The 22,500-nt window shown below is 46.8% G+C and overlaps 1 pseudogene; it reads right to left on the bottom strand.

Moving 5' to 3' along the window:
• Positions 1–22,500, bottom strand: part of LOC134461273 (R3H domain-containing protein 1-like) — a 66,515-nt pseudogene that overhangs the window by 23,110 nt on the left and 20,905 nt on the right.

Raw genomic sequence — 22,500 nt, 5'->3', positions numbered from 1 at the left:
TGTCTAACAAAGTGGGTGGAGTTCCCGTTTTTTTTGGGAGATCAGAAACGATATTTAAATTGCTGTTGGCCCCGACTAAAAGCAAGGCCAAAGGTGTTGCGTCACTAGGAGGGTTTGGCCTGGCTAGGTTTTGAGCATTTTGTGCTGAAAATCATCAGTCTCATTTGGCAGCCCTACAGACATGTCAGCATAGTCTAGAGTCGAGGCTAATATCTATACATATAACATTGACAAGCGTTCCCACCTGCTGCAGTGGCTGCTGCATGTAGCCCTGCTGGGTCTGCACCAGGGTAGCCTGCTGTGGCTGCTGCTGCTGCTGCTGCTGCTGTTGGGACAGGACGGGCTGAGTCGAGTAGGGCCCGTTGGGGGCCACTCCTCCTCCTGGGGGCCCTGCTGGTGTCACCATGTAGCCAGCCTGCTGGTGGTGGTGCTGCTGCTGCTGGGGCTGTTGGTGTGGTGGTGGGGGGGGGCCCTGCAACATGACGGAGGAGGGGTACAGCGTAGCATGCTGGAGGGGGGTTGCGTCGCGGCCGTCGCCCAGGCCTTGGTGGTGCGGGTGATGGTGGTGATGGTGATGGTGGGGAGCCAGGCTCATGTGGCTGAACTGGGCACCGAGGTTCTCCTGCTGGTGGAGGGGTTATAGAGATGGAAAGATGGAGAGTGAGCGAGAGAGAGAGAGAAAGAGAGAGAGAGAGAGAGAGAGAGAGAGAGAGAGAGAGAGAGAGAGAGAGAGAGAGAGAGAGAGAGAGAGAGAGAGAGAGAGAGAGAGAGAGAGATGGAGAGAGAGAGAGACAGAGATGGAGATACAGAGAGAGAGATGGAGAGAGAGAGAGAGAGAGAGAGAGAGAGAGAGAGAGAGAGAGAGAGAGAGAGGGAGGGAGGGAGGGAGAGAGAGAGAGAGAGGGAGAGAGAGAGAGAGAGAGAGAGAGAGAGACAGAGAGAGAGAGAGAGACAAAGAGAGAGGAAGGAGTGAGACAGAAAAAGAAAGAAAGATGGAGAGAAGAGGGAGAGAGAGAAGAAGAAGAGAGAGAGATGAGAGGGAGGGAGACGAGGAAGAACATCTGTTACAGCACCCGTGTGATCTGGTACATGACAGTATTCTGCAAGTGTTTTTTTATAAGAAACACGAATTGCAACTCACAACAACATAAAACTCAACTCGACATCGCCCAGATTTGAAAGAAGAAAAGAGTATCAGTCTCCAAAGTGGTGGGGTTAAAAGACGAAGGAGGACGAAGGGGGAAAAGAGCTTCTCTGTACATTCGAGCTAAATATTTGATGGCGGAGAGGGGAACAGACAAAACTGCTGCCCAAAAATACTCTAATGGCTAAAAGGAGAAAGAATGGGGTGGGGGGATGTGTTGCAGTGTGGTGTGGTGTGGTGTGGTGCAGTGGCGTGGTGGGCTCGAAATGGCTGAGTATTCAGAGTCTTCTATGAAAGTCATGGGGTGCAAAAGACTTCGGGGGTGGGGGGTGATGTGGTGGGGTGCGATGTGGGGCGAGAAGAGACGGGACGAGAACGAATGTTCTGGTGTGAATGCGAGATGAACTGAAGAGCAATGAGCACATTAAAGGAGCCAACGTGGCGCCATTTGTTCTGGCCGACAGCCCCCTCCATTTTTTAGTAGCCGGGGCCCATCCATCACCGAGCCCTCCATGAAACGGGGCCCTACAAGGTTTGAACTTAAGCTACCGGCATCCATCACACCGCTCACCCGGCTGTCTATACTGTGACGCTCAGTGTGTGTGTGTGTGTGTGTGTGTGTGTGTGTGTGTGTGTGTGTGTGTGTGTGTGTGTGTGTGTAATATCATTGACACGTGTCCTGTGTATGTGTGTTTATCATATTGACATGCATGTACAGTATGTGTGTTTAGTATAGACGTGTGTGTGTATATGTGTTAATCATAGACACGTTTGTATGTGTGTATTATGTCACTGACGTGCGTGTATGTGTGTATCATTGACGCATGTGTGCAAGAGTCTGTACGTACATCCATCTACGTATATCCATCTTCATCTACTGTACACACACATTCTACACTGTAAGGGCCACTGTATATGCCACAGAGGTGACCACCCAAAAGAAGCTGCCAGTGTCTACAGCAGTGTTTCCCAACCAGGGGTACGTGTACCACTAGGGGTACGCGAGCACACTGTAGGGGGTACTTAAAAAATGCTATTGTTATAACAAATGTATGGAGCAGTCACATCAGGAAAGAGAAAGCGATATAGAACATGAATTTGGGGGTACTCATGGCACAACTAAGAGGCTTAGGGGGTACGCGAGACAAAAAAGGTTGGGAAACACTGGTCTACAGTATACTAGATGCAGATCAAGAGAATTGCATGCACAGGAAAAGAGGAGAGCATGGCAAAGAAGCGAACGAGAAAGGGACAGGAGAAGACAAAAAGATCAAGAGATTGGGGAAAAGAGAGACAGAGGAATGAAAAAAAGAAAAAGGTGAAGAAGGGTGTGAGAGAGGAACAGAGAGAAAGATACAGATATACACAGACAGAAAGAGAGACAAAGACAGAGAGGGACCAAGACAAATGGGCCAGAGGGAGGAAAAAAAAGAAAAGACGGAAGTACCAAAGTGTAGTGCTGGTTAGGAGGAGCGGAGAGGAGTGGAGGAGGAGGCAGAGTAGGAGGAGGAAGAGGAGGAGGAGGGTAAGAGGCCGTGGCGTAGTGGACGGGCTGGGGCTGGGCCGACAGTGGAAGAGGAGCAGGAGGTGGAGGAGGAGGAGGTGGAGCAGGAGGCTGCAGGGGCCGGATGGTCAGATGAGGAAGAGGAGGAGGAAGAGCAGGAGGAGGAGGTGCAGACTGAAGATAGAACAGAAGGAGGAAAAGACGGAGGTTAGACCAGAGACGGAGAAGAACTTGACAGAAAACAGCCCGTCAAAGGCAGTTTGGCTTCCTACAGAATCTGACATCTAAGGTAAGTCTAAAGGGTGTTGTTCACATGTTGTTGAAAGACTTAACTAAGATAACATGACGCCTGCTTCTTGTGTACATTAGCAAGCAGAGGATGCATGTTGTAAGGTTTAGTTACATTGACAGTTACAGTAGTGATCAATGGAGGTCTGCACTGTCTGATAAATAAACAACACAAAAAGGACACAGGAACATGGAGGGGCAGGGAATGAAAACTCATAAGGGGAGCCAAACTAATTTAATAAAAGAACACCCAACAGGCAGAAAATGCAAGGTGGATACAAAAGGCAAAGACCGTCCCTCCAGTGACCTTTTTTTATTGGTTTTAAGTGCTGGCATTTTGTGTCCACTATGTAAAAAAAAATAGAAATGATGTTGCTGACTACACCTTTAAAAGCTGAACCAACACAAATTAGTTCTGCATTAGGCACATTAACATGCAATCTCTGCAACCAGCAGCACACAAGCCATCAGAGGCCATCATCACATAATCAGGACACACACACACACACGCACGCACGCACGCACGCACGCACGCACGCACGCACACACACACACACACACACACACACACACACACACACACACACACACACACACACACACACACACACACGAAACTCAACCCATCCCCTCCCCTCCACCCTCTTTCATTCTCATTTCCTGTGACCAGAAAGGGTCAAATCAATTTCACGTGTGCTGCCGTCATTACGGCTGCCCTACAGACTGAGGGCCCTGGGCCATGAACGAGACGAGAAGAGAACAGGCGAGGCGCGGCGAGGCGTGCTGCTGTGATGACTCCTAATGGCAGCACTGGGCCCTGCCATGCGGCTCGGCTGCTGAAGTAGTGGGCAGGGAGGGGAGGGGAGGGGAGAGCAGCCCTGCACAATTAAGGGGCTACTGGCTTACTACACTGGACTCACTGTGGGTGTGGTGATGGTGGTGGTGGTGGACAGGGTATCAGGGGAAGCAGAGCACTCATTAGCCTGGACTGGGTCAGGAAAGTGCAGTCCTCTGGAGGACTGGATAAGTTGAGGTCTCCTTGGAGAGGGAGGGGTGGACTTCTATTGCGGAGGAGGAGATTGGGCTCTTGTGCGTCTGTTAGTGGATGGGGTGTCTGAGCTGGTTGGCTTCCTTTTTTTGCTTGCTTGCTTTGCACCTGCTTTACCCACCATTGGTCTTTAAAAAAAATCAGTGTATAATCTGGTGTTTTGAAGAGCTGGTTAAGTCCTGCAATGCAACGCTTACCTGCAATGAATTTGCTGTTACCAGAATGGCAATGACCATGTTGCAATGCATCACTTAAGACTCTTTGTAATGCCGCAGTAGAATAGCGATTGGAAGTACTACACTAGTCTTTCCAATGACTAGTACAGCACTTAACTGCAACGGAGCACATTATAAGGCTATGACCTGTGGGTGCAGAGCCTTTGTGAATAACTGACCAGACAGCAAGTGAAGGGGAGCTCGCACAACTTAATACTGATGCAAAAGTGTACTTTTATTGCATATGAGACAATAAATTAAAGTGCTAGCCAAGTGAAGTGCAAACGTATCGGTCAAAGTCAGACCATCAGCAGTGAATACTGACCTGGGCCATGAGGTGGTTGGCGGAGCCGGGTGGCACTGGAGGGGGCGCGTGGGAGAGCGGAGCCTGCTGCTGGGGCCGGCCAGCCTGGGCACCCAGGGCGGGGCCGTACAGCACCGCACTGCCATCTGCATTCACAAAGGGCTGGCCTGCAGAGACAAGACAAGGAGGGAGACGGGGAGAGAGAGAGAGAGAGAGAGAGAGAGAGAGAGAGAGAGAGAGAGAGAGAGAGAGAGAGAGAGAGAGAGAGAGACGTGGGGAGTTCAGAAGAGAGAGGAAGGGAGAGAGAGACATAAGAAGAAAAAGAAGAGAGAGACAGAGGGAGAAAAAGAAAAATGGAATGAGAGACAGGGAAGAGAAAGACGGATGGGGTAGGGAAAGGGGAAAAAAGAGAGTGATGCTCAAAATAAGTCTTGCATGCTGATGACTCATACATAATACAGGCACTTGACAGGAGGTGAAAAAAACACATGGTAAAGGTCCAATGAAAATCAATTTCTGAAGGTTCTTGTTGGTACGGAAAAGTTTACAGGCTAGGCAGCGCTGATGTCTGAGGCTGATTGAAAAGCCTTTATTTAGACTGACTAACCTCAGGAGGAATGAGAGATGAGCTGTAGGGACAATGGTACCCGGCCCACACATGCACGCAGGCACGCTTAAGGGTAAGAGTATGACGAGTTAGGTTAGCTCAATAGGTTAGCTCAGTAACAAACTGAATCATGCAAATTTGCTTTATTGCAGATCCTTTACTGCAGATTTATTCATTTATTGTAGATGCAGATATTTATTGCAGTTGTGAAGCAGCGCAATATGTATGGCCCTGAGCAGCACAGCACAGCACAGTCCATCGACCAGCAGCACATGTTAAATGTACCCAGGCGTCCTATTTATGCTCGAGATCCTGCATCACCTTTTCACGCTAAGAAAAAAAATGACTGAAACGGCAATGAGGCATTTCTATGCAAGTGAGTCAAACGGTCTCGGAGGAATACCCCTCACTCCCTCTGGTGAGCACTTAAGGTTTTTCTAACCTTGCACAGCGCACTGTTCTTTAGGTTTTTTCAAAGCGCTTATGTACACAAAAGTTACATAAGCAACTAAATAAAGATGGAAAAAAACAGAACACCAGTACAGGAACCCTTTACTGTAGGAGTACATTTCTACGAAGTCAAAATTGTGGGTGGTGAATAAAAAAATCGGGAGGATAGGAATGCTGCCCTTGATCAGGTCAATTCTAACACCTCTCAGCACATTCTGAGCGCAAGAAACATTTCCTGAATGAAACTAAATGACATGAAAATTCCTGAGACTGTACAGCAGTGAGTTTAAACGGCCTTCATTTAACATTGGCGTATAGCGTACAGTACTGGTGCGGCGTAGCTCAGCACAGCATGGTAGCACACAGAAGACTTCATCATCGCGGCGGCTTTAACTCCACGTGAACTTCACTTTGGCACGCAGCCCTCGTCGTTCCCCCTAGCGACCCTCGTAATAAGTGCCTCTCTCCTTGAGACTCTGAGGCAACTGTACCTGAACACACTCCTGGGGGGCTTTCCCTTCTCTGTGCAACCAGGGACAACAACTCACATTTTGCCGGCTCCTTAGAAAAAGGTCAATAAGCAATTACGCGCCCTGGCTGCTTCTCTAGCATGTATCAGTGTCAGCCCCGTAGCCTTTCTGATTAGCTGCATGCATATTTAAAAGGCGGGGACAAGGTGAATGGTGGTGCAGGGTGGGGGGTGGGGGTTGGGAGATGTATTATAAATTAGACTCCGTTATGGAGAGAAAAAGTTCCAGAACAATTTCTGGCAGATTCTATTTATAGTGTGTTCTTCCAGAGAACTTTGGAGCTCTCTTTACATTGCTGCTCCTTCTATGGCCTCTCACTTGTTTATATTTCAGTACATCATTACGACTGCTGGTAGTCCTAGATGCGCGACGATAACATGCAGTATAGGTGATTGGCTGATGAGTTCCGAACTAAACTTGAGCCCAATTGTTTTTTTGGGGTTTTTTTTGTCAAGAAGCAACAAAAAGCATACCCATGGTAGAAAGAGAGTGCACGTAAGTAATGTTAGGCAAGTAAGGTTAGTTCAAGAAGCAATCGGTACGGTGCAACGCACACGCACACACACACAGTCAAACCCCAGCCTGACGTCCCCTCCTGGCTCACGGATACCAACCTGTGTGCGGGTTGAGCAGGATGCCGCCAGGGGTGAGCCCGCTAGCCTCCAGCGGGAGCAGATAGTAGCTAGCGTTAGCCATGGGCAACGCCGGCATCACCGCCACCGCAGAGGACGAGGCGGAAGAAGAGGAGGAAGAGGAGGGTGGCGGAGGACAACCCCGACCCCCCTCGTATGGCACACTGGGGGGGCCACCGGCGGTACTGGGGCCCCCGGCCGTGTAGCTGAGGGCCGTGAGGTGGCCCGGAGCCGGCTGGGTTAGAGGCAAGGCAGGAAGAGGAGGGGGCGGCGGCTGGGAGCGAGAGAGCGAGCCTGTGGACGAGCCTACGCTACTAGACGAGTCAGAACCTGAGACAGAGACAGAGGACAGAGGACAGAGGCAAGAGGAGATCGAGGACAGAGGCAAGAGGCAGAGGAGACAGAGGAAAAAAGGACAGCAGGCTTAGCCCATAGGAGTCAGTGAGTAAGTGAGTGAGTGAGTAAGACATGCACAACAGTCACCATGCACGAGTGCCAGAGAAAAAAAAGGGGCGAGTTCAAAAGGTGGTTTGAGGAGAGTTCAAAGGTCATTGTGTGTTGAAGGAAGAGGACAGGGCACCAGGTCAAACATGACATGGGCAGAAGTAGACAGCAGAAGAGACTATAGGGATTTCTCTGCCCAGGTGACAGCTGGGAACTGAATTAATTAGTTGTACGCAATGATGATGACGATGATGATGGTGGTTTGGTTCCAGTAAAACGATCTTCAGGGAAGTCTTTTATGATGTTACGGATCTACACTTGTACAACACGTCTCGAAAAGGTCACAAACGTAAAGCAATCAGATACATAAGCAATTTTCATCCATAATTACCTTAGGGGTTGAGGTAGATAAAGATAATCATTTTATCAGCGATGAATGGCAATTTAATTAGCGCCTTAATGAACATCTTAATTAATTTAGGGTTTTTTTCTCCTTCATTAAGTGCATATACGTTGATTGTCACGCTGAGCCCAGGGGTCTGTAAGGAACTGTCCTCAGTAATGATACAGATTTGACACTTGAGTGTTTCTTCGTCATGTATTATGCATAGAGCTGTGTGATGTGTGATGTGTGTGTGTGTGTGTGTGTGTGTGTGTGTGTGTGTGTGTGTGTGTGTGTGTGTGTGTGTGTGTGTGTGTGTGTGTGTGTGTGACATGTCGTATGATTGACTACTGTAAAAGAGTGAAAAGAACATGGCCAGACTTTAATCATGTCAATAATTATTTTAATTACTTGATCTTAAATTATGCATATGGATTTTATATACAGAATATTGTACTGCTGAAGAAAATATTGCTGATTTGATTTGAAATTAATAAGCACCCTTGCCATTCTGATGCAACATTTAAGGGCGCACAGTCAGTTAATTCATGTACGAATAACTACAGAGGGAAGCAGATATAATATCAAGGCTAAAAGAAGATGAGAAGCTGCAATCAACTCATTGAGTGTGATAAAGACTTCCTTTGAAAGGGAACCCGTCATGTGTTGCTCCATTAATGAGTGCTTCAGATCAAATATTCAAAAGCATGCATGAAGAGAGAGAGAATTGAGACGATGGTGCTTCCAAGCTTGGAGAAATATATAATCATAAACAGGAATAAAGGGTGCTCTGCTCTGTGAGATGAGCATTTAACTTACAATTCAATACTGAAAAAGATGCTTTCCTAAATAAAGAGCCTGATTATCATCGACTTTCAAATCTCTTCGAGATTAAAATTTCCCAAAGTTCACGGTATTTCCAAAATGGCCTCCCCTTGGTTTGCTAGTGATTGTTTGCTTCCCAACAAAGTGGGAGGAGTTCCCGTATTTGCGGGAAAGTAGGCTGCATTGCTATTGACCTGACTGGTTGCAACGCTGCAGCTGTTCCGTCACTAGGAGGGCACGGCCTGGCTAAAATAAAGAGGTCTCCGTGTGTGTGTGTGTGTGTGTGTGTGTGTGTGTGTGTGTGTGTGTGTGTGTGTGTGTGTGTGTGTGTGTGTGTGTGTGTGTGTGTGTGCCCAGGCGTGTGATTACGTAATAGCAGGAGGATAATCTTGTGAGGTGGGTAGGACCTGACTGGAAAAGTGAAGCTAAGCTCCTTGAGGTCATGAGGTCATCCTCATGAGATTGATTGATTGATTGGTTTATTGACAACACATCGGCTTTTCCCTTTATGGGAGCACTGTTCTACCTGTGGTCAAACAAATTATCTATCCTCATGAGATGTGTGTGGAAATCCTGATAGGGCATCACTACTGAGTGAACCTACGGTAAGGGACATGGGAGCAGAGGCTGTGTGTGTGTGTGTGTGTGTGTGTGTGTGTGTGTGTGTGTGTGTGTGTGTGTGTGTGTGTGTGTGTGTGTGTGTGTGTGTGTGTGTGCGTGCGCATGTCTGCACATACAGTATGCCAGCGTATATCTGTGTGCGTATGTAAAGTACTGTACTGTAACTGCAGTTCTTCACTGCTCTTGGAAAGGCGTCCAGTGCTCATGCTACTGCCTCAGCAGCAGTCTCCCCTCATGATGTGTGTGTGTGTGTGTGTGTGTGTGTGTGTGTGTGTGTGTGTGTGTGTGTGTGTGTGTGTGTGTGTGTGTAAGCATGTGGTTCCTCACCAGTCTTGGAGAGGCGTCCGGTGCTCTTGCTGCTGCCGCAGCTGTCTCCCCTCATGAGCACGGGGATGCCGCTGAAGCTGCTGGCCTTGGTGACGGCGGGCCGCAGGTTGCGGTGCGAGCTGTCCGAGTCCGTGCTGCTCCAGGGACGCGGCTCGCCGTACCTCGGCTCGTTCTCCGAGCTGCTCTGCCGGCTGTTGCCCGATCGGCTGTCCTTCAGCCTGTACGAGGCGTTTCTGCAAAAAACAAAAAAAACATCGTCAGAAATGGTCAGAATATTATGGGCTTTGGCTTGCCATGGACACACAACATTTGTGTAACGACACTCCTGCAGCCTGTATTGGTGAGGTGTTAATGCAAACCATCATCACAGACGGTCACATTATGACAGCATCTGTTTTCAACGTGACAAGACAAATATGTAACATTTCCGCAATGTTTTCTCAAAAAAATCAACCTAGACTTGCAATGGGACCGGGAATACATGTGTACTGTGCACTTGCGTATACCTCATGCCGCATATTTCTGCAACATTTCTGTAACAACACACGAATGATGGCAACCTTGTAACAGACTGGGAATATACAGAATGTTTCATTACATGTCGCATAACATTTCAGCAACATTTAACCAACGACAGTTCCAGCTCATCAGCCTCAGTTTGCTACGGGACAGTGCAGTATACTTGGAATATAAGGGTACGCTTGGTTGCTTGCATACACCATGTAGGGCAGGCTATATGATCAGCTTGCTTACCTGAAAATCTGCCGTCTTTGCTGTATGCTGTTACAGCCATCGTCTTCTTGTATCCTGGAAGTTCAGAGAGACAGAGATGAAGATGACAAGAAATTGAAAAGACAAGCACTTTGCAGATGTCGGACTACACTGTTTTAAACAATAATCTCTTTGGTATTTGAAATGACATTAAAATGACATCTACCTTTTGTCTGGAGGGAAGCTATCGGGACCCTGGAATGGAATAAAAAAGAATATGAAGTGCAAACTTAATAAAATTTGCAGGTGATCATTTTGAAAAAGGTGGTAATTAAGACAGAGGAATGGAACATCGCAGAAGGACACACTTTTTACTTTGCCCTGATGAAGGCCAAGCTATTCAGTAGTTTTAAGACTGAAAATTATAATTTTTGGAGAGTGCCATTTTGGAAAGTGGATTCTTCATCCATATAAAAAATGTGTGTCTGTGTTAAAACAGACAGGAATTGTAAGCTTGACCACAGGCAGAACAGCACCCATCGGTTTAAGGAAAGCTGATGAATCAATCAATTATTCAATCAGTCAATCAATCAATCAATCAATCAATCAATAAATCAATCAGTCGATTAGTCATCCAACCAACCAACCAATCAATCAACAATCTGAACATATGTATTCGCTGCCCATGAGTCTGGTCCAGGCCAATCGTACAATACGTACATCTTGAGCAAATATCCTGTCCCTGGCGCGCTGGTACTCCTCCTCTCTCTCCTCTATGGACTTACTCCTCCTGTCGTCCTTCAACCGCATCCGCAGCTGAAAGACACAATGGGATAGGTGGAACACGGTCAGCTCTACGGAGGCCCTCAAGGGACACACAGTGCCCCAATGACAAAGTCAACAGCGTATGGCTGGGTTAATGCATCATGAGGAGGAAGAGTAGAGTGCAGAAGTTGTTTTTTTTTCTTTTTCATTACCAGGTTGTCATTGTCTATGCTGGAGTTGTCCCTTTTAAGAATGTAGCGCTTCTGGAAGTCATCCGTTTTGTCGTCTTTGATATGCTCAGAAAACTTCTGATCTGGTCTGTCGGGAGAAGAATTGAAATGAAAAACAGTGTCAGCTCCTTTCCATCAGCTACAACGAACCTCAAAGAAATCTTACACACTGAACTCAAGAGTGGAGAAAAAATGTCAAGTTCTCATTAAATCAAAGCAAGAAGAAGAATGACAGACACAGACACACACACACACACACGACACAAGGAGGAGGTGGAAAAAAGGGGCTCACATTCTAGTATTGCTAGTTTTGTTGATGATGACAGATTTCCCGGTCTGGTCAACGTTGTGATCGAGGCCAAAGTAGGCGGCGACCCGATGGAGCAGCATGCGATGGTATGAGGTCATCGGAGGAAATTTCCTCCTCTGGCTTCTGGTGGCAAAATGGCAAAAAGAGGAGAGTCAGAGAGAGAGAGAGAGAGAGAGAGAGAGAGAGAGAGAGAGAGAGAGAGAGAGAGGGAGAGAGAGGCAGGAAAATAAATAATGCATGCGTGTGCCAGTCGGTCGCTCGGCCCAGACAGCCGTGATTAGAATTAATCTGCTGTGTCCATCACGTGGACACCCCACACACCCCAACCCTACTATCCCCCCTCCATGTCCTCTCGGCCTTGGACATATATCATTAAATGTCACCGGCAAAGGCCAAAAATTACATTCTGTGACACTACGCTCCCTCACCCCTACCCCACCACTGTCACTTTCTGTTATTTTATCGAGAAGAGGTTGGAGGTGAGGTGCACAAGAAATTGAACTCAACAGATTTATTTGTACAATCCCTTAGGTCAGACATGTAATGCAGCATGATGGGTGTTTTTATTTGTTTTTTTTAAATAGATGACTATATGTGTAGATTGTAAGGGTAGTACAATACTGAATATTAATTCTACAAAGCATGTATGGACATTCTTTTTTAAAGAAAAAAAGAAATACCATCGTTCTGCCTTTCTTTGTGCAATGCCTTGGTTAGACATGTAACGCTGTGCAATAGTGTTTTTTTTAAAGACAGGATGACTAGATATTGAGTTTTTATACTGTAGGGAGTACAGTGTCTGCATACTCATTAGTACTGATGAAGTCCAGAATGTCCTGTTCCAACTTCAACAGCATCATTCGGTCCCTGCAAAAAATATAGAAATACGTTTTTTTCATTATCATTTTTAAAAAATCCTGCAAGTGGAAATGGGAGATAAAGAAAAAAATCCAAATAGCATCTAGCACTGAGGTTGAATGAAAAAAACAATTTCCTTTGCTGATGATTTCAAAGATCATACAGCATTAATGTCAGCAAAAAAGAGTGGAAAGCTTATTTAGATCTATTACAAACCTGGGATTGTTTTTCAGTGTGTTCACCAAGAATTCATGGAGATCAATGCCAGTTGAATCTGTGTATTCTTGACTGGAATCTGAGGAACAGGGGGAAAAAAGGCAAGTGGAGGCATCTGTGAGGTCAAGTGTCCAAACAGGAGCTCCAGCACTTTTTGACATCCCCCTTGTGACTTTGTGTCTGTCTCATGCTACACATGATATCAATCACATCATAACTAAAAACACAAACATTGCAGAAATGTCTCTACAATGTCCCTCAAGGAGCCATCACACTCAACTCAACTGGCCAGCGTGGGAATGGTCTCTAATTTATGTATTTAAACGCACACTGACACACAGACACACACACCTCGTGACAACATCTTCCGTGGCGTTTTCTCAGACTTCTCCAGCAGCCTGTCGGGGCATTTGTCCTTGTCCTCCTCATCTCTGGGCGTCTGTGACGACAGCTGCTGCGTCTGTATCTGTGACTGTGCCTGTGCCTGCAGCGTCTCCTCCTTGTCAAAGGACTGGGACAGCTGCAGGTGGATCTGGATCTCACCGCCCTGTGTGAAGAAGACGCAGCACAGGTACAGGCTACTGACCGAGGATTCTAAAGCCAAGATAGATCAGTCAGACAGTGACGCAGCAAAGGTACAAGCCAAGATACATAGATCAGTCAGACAGTGGCCGTAAGGTGTTGTATGCCCTGAGCTACCGTGGTACCAGCCCACCGTAAGGTGTTGTATGCCCTGAGCTACCATGGTACAAGCCCACCGTAACATTCCACCGCTAGCCCTTCGTAACAACATAACAGTTGTCCGTTATTTTGAATGTTCAACATTCAACATTCGGTTACACATTACTTGACGCTGGCGTCCTGAATGACAAGACGTGTCTAAGTGTAAAAACAGTGCTATGACACAGTCATGGACAAGTCATAAACATGACAAATGTCATCAATGTTTTATGTTCATGAAAAGTTGACATTGTTTGGGATGTCTTTAGCATAACCAAATGTCACTTTGTGGCAACTGTCATAAAATGTTTATGACATTGACAATGTTTATGACATGTGCATGACTGCGTCATGACACTGGTATGCCACTGCAATGTCATGGGTAACAATTGACTTGACACCGTCATCATACACAACATTCTAGAGCTTACAAAAGTGTCTCCACCTATTCTACCCATTTTCAGGCCGACGCCCCACATCATCACAACTGACGTATTGACTAATACATGATGTATTAGGTATATTAAAGCGAACCAATAACGACGACAGTAGTAGTCAAACATCTGGGTCACAGACATAGTACAATAAATAAATAATGCGATACGAACCGCGGATCGACACACACGGCACCATTGCGAATGGCCTGAAAACTGCTCCAGAGTGTCGTCCAGCTAGCCCTGTCTAATGACTAAGGACACTGCTTGCACCATACAGTGGGGGCCCAAACGGACCTGCTCCACTTAACGGACTATTTTCAGACGCTGCTCCACATAAAGGCTACCTCCTTTTGCCCTTCTTCACTAACTCAAGTTGAAACACTGCACATGTTTTTTTCTCTTTTATGCTATAATTTCTTTTCTTTCTTTTTTTTTTTTTTTTTTTTCCAAAATGCAGTACAAAGTACAAAATGCGTACAATATGGGATAAATGTCACATTTATGAGGGGTTAAATGTGGTTTGTTTTTTGAATGGTTAAAAACAAGACTGAATTAATAAGAACTTTTTTCGAATATAACATTGTTCCAGTTTAGGTACACATACTTAAAATACAAAATGTCATCTGCAGTATTTTAAGTTGACCTTAATGTTTATGATATTATATAATCATCATAAACATTAATGATGTTATTTTCCACAGTGAATGTATGAGTGTAAGTGGTTTTGTGTTAGCCCATTTTGTCACATGTTAGTTTATGTGACTTTGAGTGGTGTCCTCCAATGATTATGATTATTGTCGCAGATTCAGACTGTGACTGTCACTGAGACATCAAACAAACTGGTACTCAAGGGTTCATTTCGACAGGACATTGAAGAGTGGACAGGAAGAGGGTGGGTATGTGTGGGACACGACCCAGGCGCAATGTAGCCCCGACGTGACATGAATCTTAGCACTGTACATCACAGCACCCTCCAACCATGCAGCATCTTTGCAGCATCATCTGGACCATCAGTAGCCGACTCCATAACATCATGAGCGTGCTCATATCCAGTCACTGATAATGAAGTGCTTAGGGGCTAACATTTTCCATTTGGCTTTGACTATTCATGAATGTTGCATCATGAAAAGGATGTACATCAATACCATGGATCTGTTTTTCTGTTGTTGTTTTCGCTATGCAATTTATTTACGTTTGTCTGGAGCAGTCAGGGCCTCTTTGCGCACTCTTTCAGATTCACAAGGCCGTGAGATGTGTGAGCAATTGCAGACACTGTGTGTGTTTGCAGTTCTCTCTCTCTATCTCTATCTCTCTATCTCTATCTCTATCCCTCTATCTCTATCTCTATCCCTCCTCTAACTACAACATCCACCTCCTCGCTGCCTGCTGCCCTACTGCGGCTCTAAACACAAGGCAGCGAGTGGTGTGGTGTGGACGCTCCCAGCAAAAGCCTTTGATTTGCTTAATACCCCGGAATTGACGGACGCCGCCAATGTCCGCGCACACCATGGCCTTGACAGACAGGGCTCCCTGAGGTAAAGGCCTTTGGAGGTGGGGGAGAACAGAAGAAGAAGAGGAGGGGGTGGTGGCGGGGTGGGGTGACGGAGGGAGTTGGGGGTGATGCCTTTTTTTCCCCTTTCAGCCTTGAGCACTCTGCACTTTAACCCCCTCCTGTGCCACCAGCCAGACCTCTCTCTTCTCGCCACTCTCTTTCATTAAACACTCCGGAAGGAGGAGGAAAGCGAATGAGTGAGCGAAAGAGAGAGGCTCTTAAGGACAAAAAAGAGGAAAAGAAAAAAGGAGAAAAGAAGAAGAAAAAAGAAAAAAGAAAAGAAACATAAAGAATGCTAAAAGCACGACAAAAAAATAAGACCCTCCACAAAACAAGGAGCGCACAATATGACACAGAGGGAAAGGCACTGGCCCCCTCCTGTTACCCAAATGAAGGGAAGCACAGAGCGTTTACGCTGGCAAGAGTGGCTTGCGGGCTCCCGCTGTGTGGGAAAGGAGCCTGCTAGAATGTCACTCGATAATACCTCGGAGAATAGCATTTAAACACAACTGGCAGCCGGAACCATCAGGGTGCAGGTCTTTTTTTTTTTCAAAGCACACGATATGTTCTGCTTGCTAACCTCAGGCTTTATACATCGGGACACGGTTTGAAAATGTATGTTAATTTTCTGCTTTAGGAGGGAGTCGGTGTGTCAGGGGGGAATATAGTTTGGTTCTTTTGTTCTGGCCTTTCAGAGTACCTAATATGCACGAAGTGTACCTATCAGAGCTAAAATCCATCAAGCAATAAAAGAAAGTGAGGTGCAATTTTATGCTAGGTTAGCCTATACAAATAGCAGTGTGAGGTGGAAGGGGAGGGAGGCGGTACGGGAAACAAAGTCAAAAGAAGACTTTAAAAAAAAAAGAATAAAAGAGCCAAGCTCATTGGTCAGAGAAGTTGCCTGGTAGGAGGGGCTTATAATGTTGCAGCTAGGGGAGCATTTACCTGAAGTTCTGGAGACGTTTCTGTGGCAACTGTTGGAGGAGAGGGCTCTTCGCAAATGGCCAGACTCCGCACTAACTTTAACTTTGCGTTAGACTGAGGAAGAGTAGGGAAGGTTAGAAGGGACAGTCAGGGTGTGATGGTGAAAAAATGTGACAAAGAGATGACATGCAGAAGAATTTCGACGGTAAAGGGAGTACTGGTAATAAATAAATAAACAGATGTCAAGTTTGGAGAGGAATTTCAACGCCAGATCATGCAGACTCTCACACAATGCCATTCAATATGACAGGTTGTCAAATGAAAGTAAACAAAAACAAAGAGCCAAAAAAATAGCACTTAGGAAAAAATGCAAATTGTGTTGGCCATACCAAAACACATTCTTATCCCAAGCATATTCTTTTTCTTAAAATTAAACGTGAAATGCAACCCAAAACAAATGTAGATAATCAGGCATTACAACAAATCAAATCAAATCAACAGGAAGTGTTGTGTAAATATGCAAGCATGCATGAAAAGAGTAGGTGGAGACCACATTTCCCCAATGGAGGGCATGCAAATCAATCAGGACCCCGTTTCTCGAAAGCATCGTTGCTAGCCAGCCAGCAACTTACTAGGTTTCCAATGGGACATTGCATTGCAACAAAGTAAGTTGGTAATTTAGTCATCAACGATGTTGTCAAGAAATTAGGGGTGGGTATTGGCAAAGGGTTCACGATTTGATGCGCATCACTATACACATGCCACGATGCGATTCTATCACGATGCATTGCGATTCATGTACTACTGTGATGCATTGCGATATTTACTTCAGTAAATGTGTAAAATACAGCTTATTTGTCAGTTGCTGTGTAGCTTTCTTAAGTCAGTTCATTCTATTTAAGCATTCTCTCATCTAGGAGAGAGCTTACATCACAACAGAAATATTACCTATTCTCTACTGAAGAAAATAACCCGTGGCAAATCGAATTTTATTGTTATCAAATAATCAATTGTCATGAATCCATGCAGTATATTGAGAAAATAAGTATCACGATACCTTGTCATGAATCGATGCATTGTATCGTGAGAGTAAGTATCGCGATGCATCGATACGACGATTATTTTGCACACCCCTACAAGAAATGCACCCCTGGTTTCACACATGCCATTGAAACAACAACAATAGTCCGCAGCACCAGGCTACCATTTCTCTTTTTTTAGCCTGACGTTTTGGACAGCAAGCAATGGTGTTTTGCGGACTTTATTTTTGTTGTTTAAGTGACTATGCTAGCGCAACACCCATTTGAGACTGTAGATATGTGCATTTTCTTAGTGCAACAACAAGCATGCCACTTGCCACTGTACCTTCTGCCTGATCCCTCTGGCCCCAGAGCCCGGCAGCTGGTTTACGGTAGGCACAGAGACACAATGGACCATGGGAGAAAGAAGGGGAAAAATGGCAAATTCATTTAAAAAAAGATAACTTCATCCAAATTCAAACTTGCACAAGTTTGAAAGTCCCTACACCGATAAGCACCAAGGAAAAAAAAGCAGAGCACAGCAGAGCACTCCAAATTCCTGATTGTTTTTTAAAATAAATTCAACCGGGTTGTCTTTCTATCTAGTATAAATGAATAATAATAAAATAAAGACCTAGAACAGAGGACTCTTAGGAGCAAAAAAAAAAACATGAGACATAAGTTACACACAACGTCGTTTTGAACAGCTGTTCGTGTTTGCGTGTTGACCACGTGAGGAGTGAGAAGGAGGAGGAGGAGGAGATGCACTCTCTCAAGGCTGTGCGTCATGAACGACTCGTTGCCAAACAAGCGAGAAGCGACAGGGAGCGGTGACTTCAGGCAAGCTAAATTGTTTGGGCATTGTGTCACATTCGTTTTGTGGCGGCTTCTTGCTGCTACGCCATCTGTTTAATCTATACCGTCTGAGCAGTGTGTTGAGCAGCGCCATTATTTTGAGGGCTGATATGGGAGGGTGGTGGAAGACAGAGTGCCGTACGAACTGCACTACGACCAGAGACAGCAATCATATTCTGCGACAGGCAGTGGCAGAAGGCTAAAGTCCTGCCAGCTTTGTTCCCAACACTCACCGCGACACCTCTATTAACACAGCACACGCCGTCTCCGAAACACTGCACTTTACGCTACATATTATGTTTGATGATGTTCTTCTGCATGCTACAAATAACACTGTCTGGTCCCTCATGAGACTGACAAATTGTTTGTATTTTTTTTAATGAAATAATGCTATAATAGATTTCATTACTGTGAACAGCTTTAACCCTGTAGTAATAGGAAAAGTCATGTCTAGTATCCAGTCTAATCATGCACAACATAATTCGGAGGCATATGTACGGTCTATAGGATGCAATAATACATACATGTACTGATGTCTGTGTTCACTGGCAAGTTAATGGGTTTAGATAATGCGGTTAACCGAGACGGATACTTAACCTTGGAAAACCACATATGCAATTTCACCATCCACACACACACACACACACACACACACACACACACACACACACACACACACACACACACACACACACACACACACACACACACACACACACACACACACACACACACACACACACACACACACACACACACACACACACACACACACACTGCACCTCCTAGATTAATGGCTGTTGTACATGAGCTTGTCAGGTGAGAGGAGATTGTGTGTGTGCATATGTGTGTGCGTGTGTGTGTGTGTGTGTGTGTGTGTGTGTGTATGTATGTGTGTGTGTGAGGCTGAGGGGTGTTGCAGGTACCAGTGTGCTGTGTGTTCAGTCAGCCGCAACCATTTGCAAAGCAAAGGAGACAGATGGCATGCACGGACGCTTGCTGCGCCAACCGCTCTCCTCTCCTCTCCTCTCCTCTCGCATCCTCCCTCCCTCCCTTCCGCTTCCCTTCCACCCTGCCACTCCTCTCCTCTTCCATCCCTCTCTTCTCTCCTCTTCTATCGCATACTCCCTCGCTCCCTGCCTGCCATTCCCTCTCCACTCGCATCCTCCCTCCCCCCTCCCTTTCCGACTCTCAGTCCCTGCCATCCTTTCCTCTCCCTCTCCCACTCCAACACCTACCCTACCCTCCCCCCTCTCCCACCCCAGCCTTCTCTTACCCCTCTTCACTCGCATCCTCCCTTCTTTCCCATACCTCTATCCCTGCCAACTCCTCCTCCTCCTCCCACCCCAGCCTTCTTCTACCCCTCTCCACTCGCATCCTCCCTCCCTCTCTTCCCCTCTGCCACTCCAACACCTAACCCCCCCCCGCCTTCTCCTCCCTCTCTCTTTCCTTCCTCCCTGCCATCCCTTCTCTGCCACCAGAGCTCCTGCTCCAGCACCCCCCCCTCCCCCAGGGCCACACATAGGAAGTCTTCTGGATCAGCTCTGATTGCCAGGCGTCCGGCTGTTACCTCTGCCACCCTCACTCCCTCTCGCTCTCTCCCTCGCTCTCTCTCTCTCCCTCCCTCCCTTCCTCTCTCTCTCTCTCTCTGTCTGTCTGTCTGTCTGTCTTTCTATCTGGCTCTGGCTCTCTCACTGCATCTCTATCGCTCTCTCTCTCTCTTTCCCTTCATCTCTCTCTTTCACTCTCTCAACAAGCAATGCAGGTTTTTTGCCCTTCCTCTTCCAAAGGATTTGTGAGGGGATGGCATTAAGGGAGGACTGCGAGAGTGACTCAACTGACTTCAAAAAAAAAGGAGAGAAAAAAGACGGAGAGGTAAAAGAAAGGAGAAAAAAAGGGAATGGGGAGGGAAAAGGCAAATGAAACCTCCAAACGGGCGACGCAGGGAAAGGAAAATGTCAGCGCGTCGACTTGAGAGGGCGGGTGGCTGGCTGGCGTGGAGACGAGAGAGAGAGAGAGAGAGAGAGAGAGAGAGAGAGAGAGAGAGAGAGAGAGAGAGAGAGAGAGAGAGAGAGAGAGAGAGAGAGAGAGAGAGAGAGACGCCCCTTGCTGTCAAAAGTATGGTGGAAAATAAAGAGACACGGGGAGCCAGGCTTCACACAGCTGACCTTCACTGCACTGCACTTCGGTTGAGACCTGTGAGGTATTGGGTCCCGGCCACCATCACAGACACCGTCATTGCCACCGCCGCCACCACTGCCAGGGCTGCTGACAGCTCTGGGACAAAGTCATGTGAAGGGCCCCCCCTCTCGATGTATATAATGTAACGGGTACCCAATTCTGCCACCCACCCTCCCTGACCCTTATATATGTCTGTGTCTGTGTCTGTGTCTGTGTCTGTGTCTGTGTGTGTGTGTGTGTGTGTGTGTCTGTGTGTGTGTGTGTGTGTCTGTGTGTGTGTGTGTGTGTCTGTGTGTGTGTGTGTGTGTCTGTGTGTGTGTGTGTGTGTCTGTGTCTGTGTCTGTGTCTGTGTCTGTGTCTGTGTCTGTGTCTGTGTCTGTGTCTGTGTCTGTGTCTGGCCTCCCACAGCACCTCTACCAGGCGATTGATTAGTTGAGCCAGAGCAGAGACCTCCCCCTGTGGCTTTGGCTTTGGCTCGGGGCTGCTGTTGGCGAATTGGCAGCAGGGCTCCACTGACAAAACCCTGGCTGACCCCAAAACCTTCTCCAGCTCCCCTCGAATGTACTTGGCCAGCTGTGGAGCAAGCCATCAAAATGATGTCTCTAAGTAAATATGGATAAAAATGTAAAAATATACTGCATATTTTTTCAATTGAAAGAAAAAATGACCAGATGAAGCTGTGTTGGAAACTGTTCTTCTTTGCTCTAGTCAGCAAACAAGTTTAAGTCATGAAGTTCAAGAGTGAGCGGTAATAAAGAGCAATATGCCATGTACGCAAATCATTTTAAAAATGCCTGCACTGCAAGAGTTTATATTGTGCTAATCGAGTATTGCATAGTGGTGCGGACTCTCTCTCTTCTGCTGTCCTGATAGGATGCATGTGGAGGTGTGACGGGTGCAGTGGGGATTAGGGGAGGTGGGGTGTTTACCTGTGATCCATGACTTCATATTCTGAGCATTAATTGAGCATTAATTGAGCCCCCCGTATCTCATCATATGCCTCAAAAACACTTCCTCGATCTCATCATAAGCACCCCCCCACAACAAAAAATCTCACACAGTGTACCTTTAATGTAATGTGTGTGGAAGTGCGATGCCGGGAGGATGAGGGATGGAGTGGGAGGTTTACCTGCGTCTCCTTCTGCACCTCCTGGCAGGCCTCCTCCTTCTCGGGCAGCTTGGGCTGCTGCGCCGTGCTGTCGGAGGAGGAGAGGGAGGTGGTGGTGGTGGTGGTAGTGGTCAGGCTCGGGGTCGGGGTCTGGACTTGGACCTCCACTACCACCGGGGCCACCGGCTCGCTCTCCTCCTCCTCCAGAACTCTCATGGTTTCACTGGTCTCCTTGGAAGCGACAGGATCAGACATCCTCATCAGAGAGGGCTACAACGCGGGGCATCGACCAAGAGCTCAGGACCTAAGGGAGAAACAGGGAGGGGAGAAGGACAGGCAGACTCGGGTCACCACCTGCAGACCCACGGTGTGTTTCTTTCTATATAAAAGCTGGCATTGTTAAGCATGTTCTGCTCTGACTTACTAAGTAGTAAAGTATTGATCTCCATTTCCAAATGCATCATGACAAAAGATGACAAACACGTATATGGACCAGTGTATATTGCCTATAGCGGTGCATATCTCCATGTCTATGCATATGTGTATAAAATAATCATATTCATTCTCATAGTATCTGAACAGCAATTTTCTTAGGAATAAAACATAATGACGCAATGTTACATAACAAACCATGGTTAGACCAACCTAATGGTCATCAACCTACAAGAAGACATTTTTGGCTCTGATGAAGATGTAGGAATGTCAAAACGTTACTTCACTTGATCAAATTCATGAAATCATAAAAATGTTATCCTATATCCGAGTTGCTCTGATGAACTTCAGTTTTCGGTCATCCATCTACAACACAACAACACCTTGATAGCAAAGAGCTGCCATCATCATCATAGTCCTCTTACCCACCCAGTGTTGTCCTGACGTAACGCGTGGGGGTGATTGTCCTCGTGGCTGTGGCTGAGGCTGTGGCTGTGCCTGACGTCCCAATGAGCGAGGAGGCAACAATGGCGGAGCTGTCAGCGTCGACAGCGTTGTTGGTGTGACAGCAGTGTGAGTGCGAGTGCGAGTGTGAGCGGAGCGCGGCTGAGGAAGAGGAGCAGGAAGCCCAGAGGAAGTGGCCCATGTCCCCGTCCCCCTCACCAGACCTGGCTCCCGGCTGCCACGGCAACGGCCGCCACGGCAGCAGCAGGGGGTGCCAACCGGCCACTCATGCCTCTCACAAACCTAGAGGAGAAGAGGAGAGGGGGACGGAGGGATGGGGGTGTAGGTAGGTGTGTGTGTGTGTGTGTGTGTGTGTGTGTGTGTGTGTGTGTGTGTGTGTGTGTGTGTGTGTGTGTG

The sequence above is a fragment of the Engraulis encrasicolus genome, chromosome 13 (assembly GCF_034702125.1).
Source record: "Engraulis encrasicolus isolate BLACKSEA-1 chromosome 13, IST_EnEncr_1.0, whole genome shotgun sequence".
Classification (NCBI taxonomy): domain Eukaryota; kingdom Metazoa; phylum Chordata; class Actinopteri; order Clupeiformes; family Engraulidae; genus Engraulis; species Engraulis encrasicolus.
The sequence above is the reverse complement of the archived record's forward strand: the minus strand, read 5'-3'. Positions and strand labels throughout refer to the sequence as shown.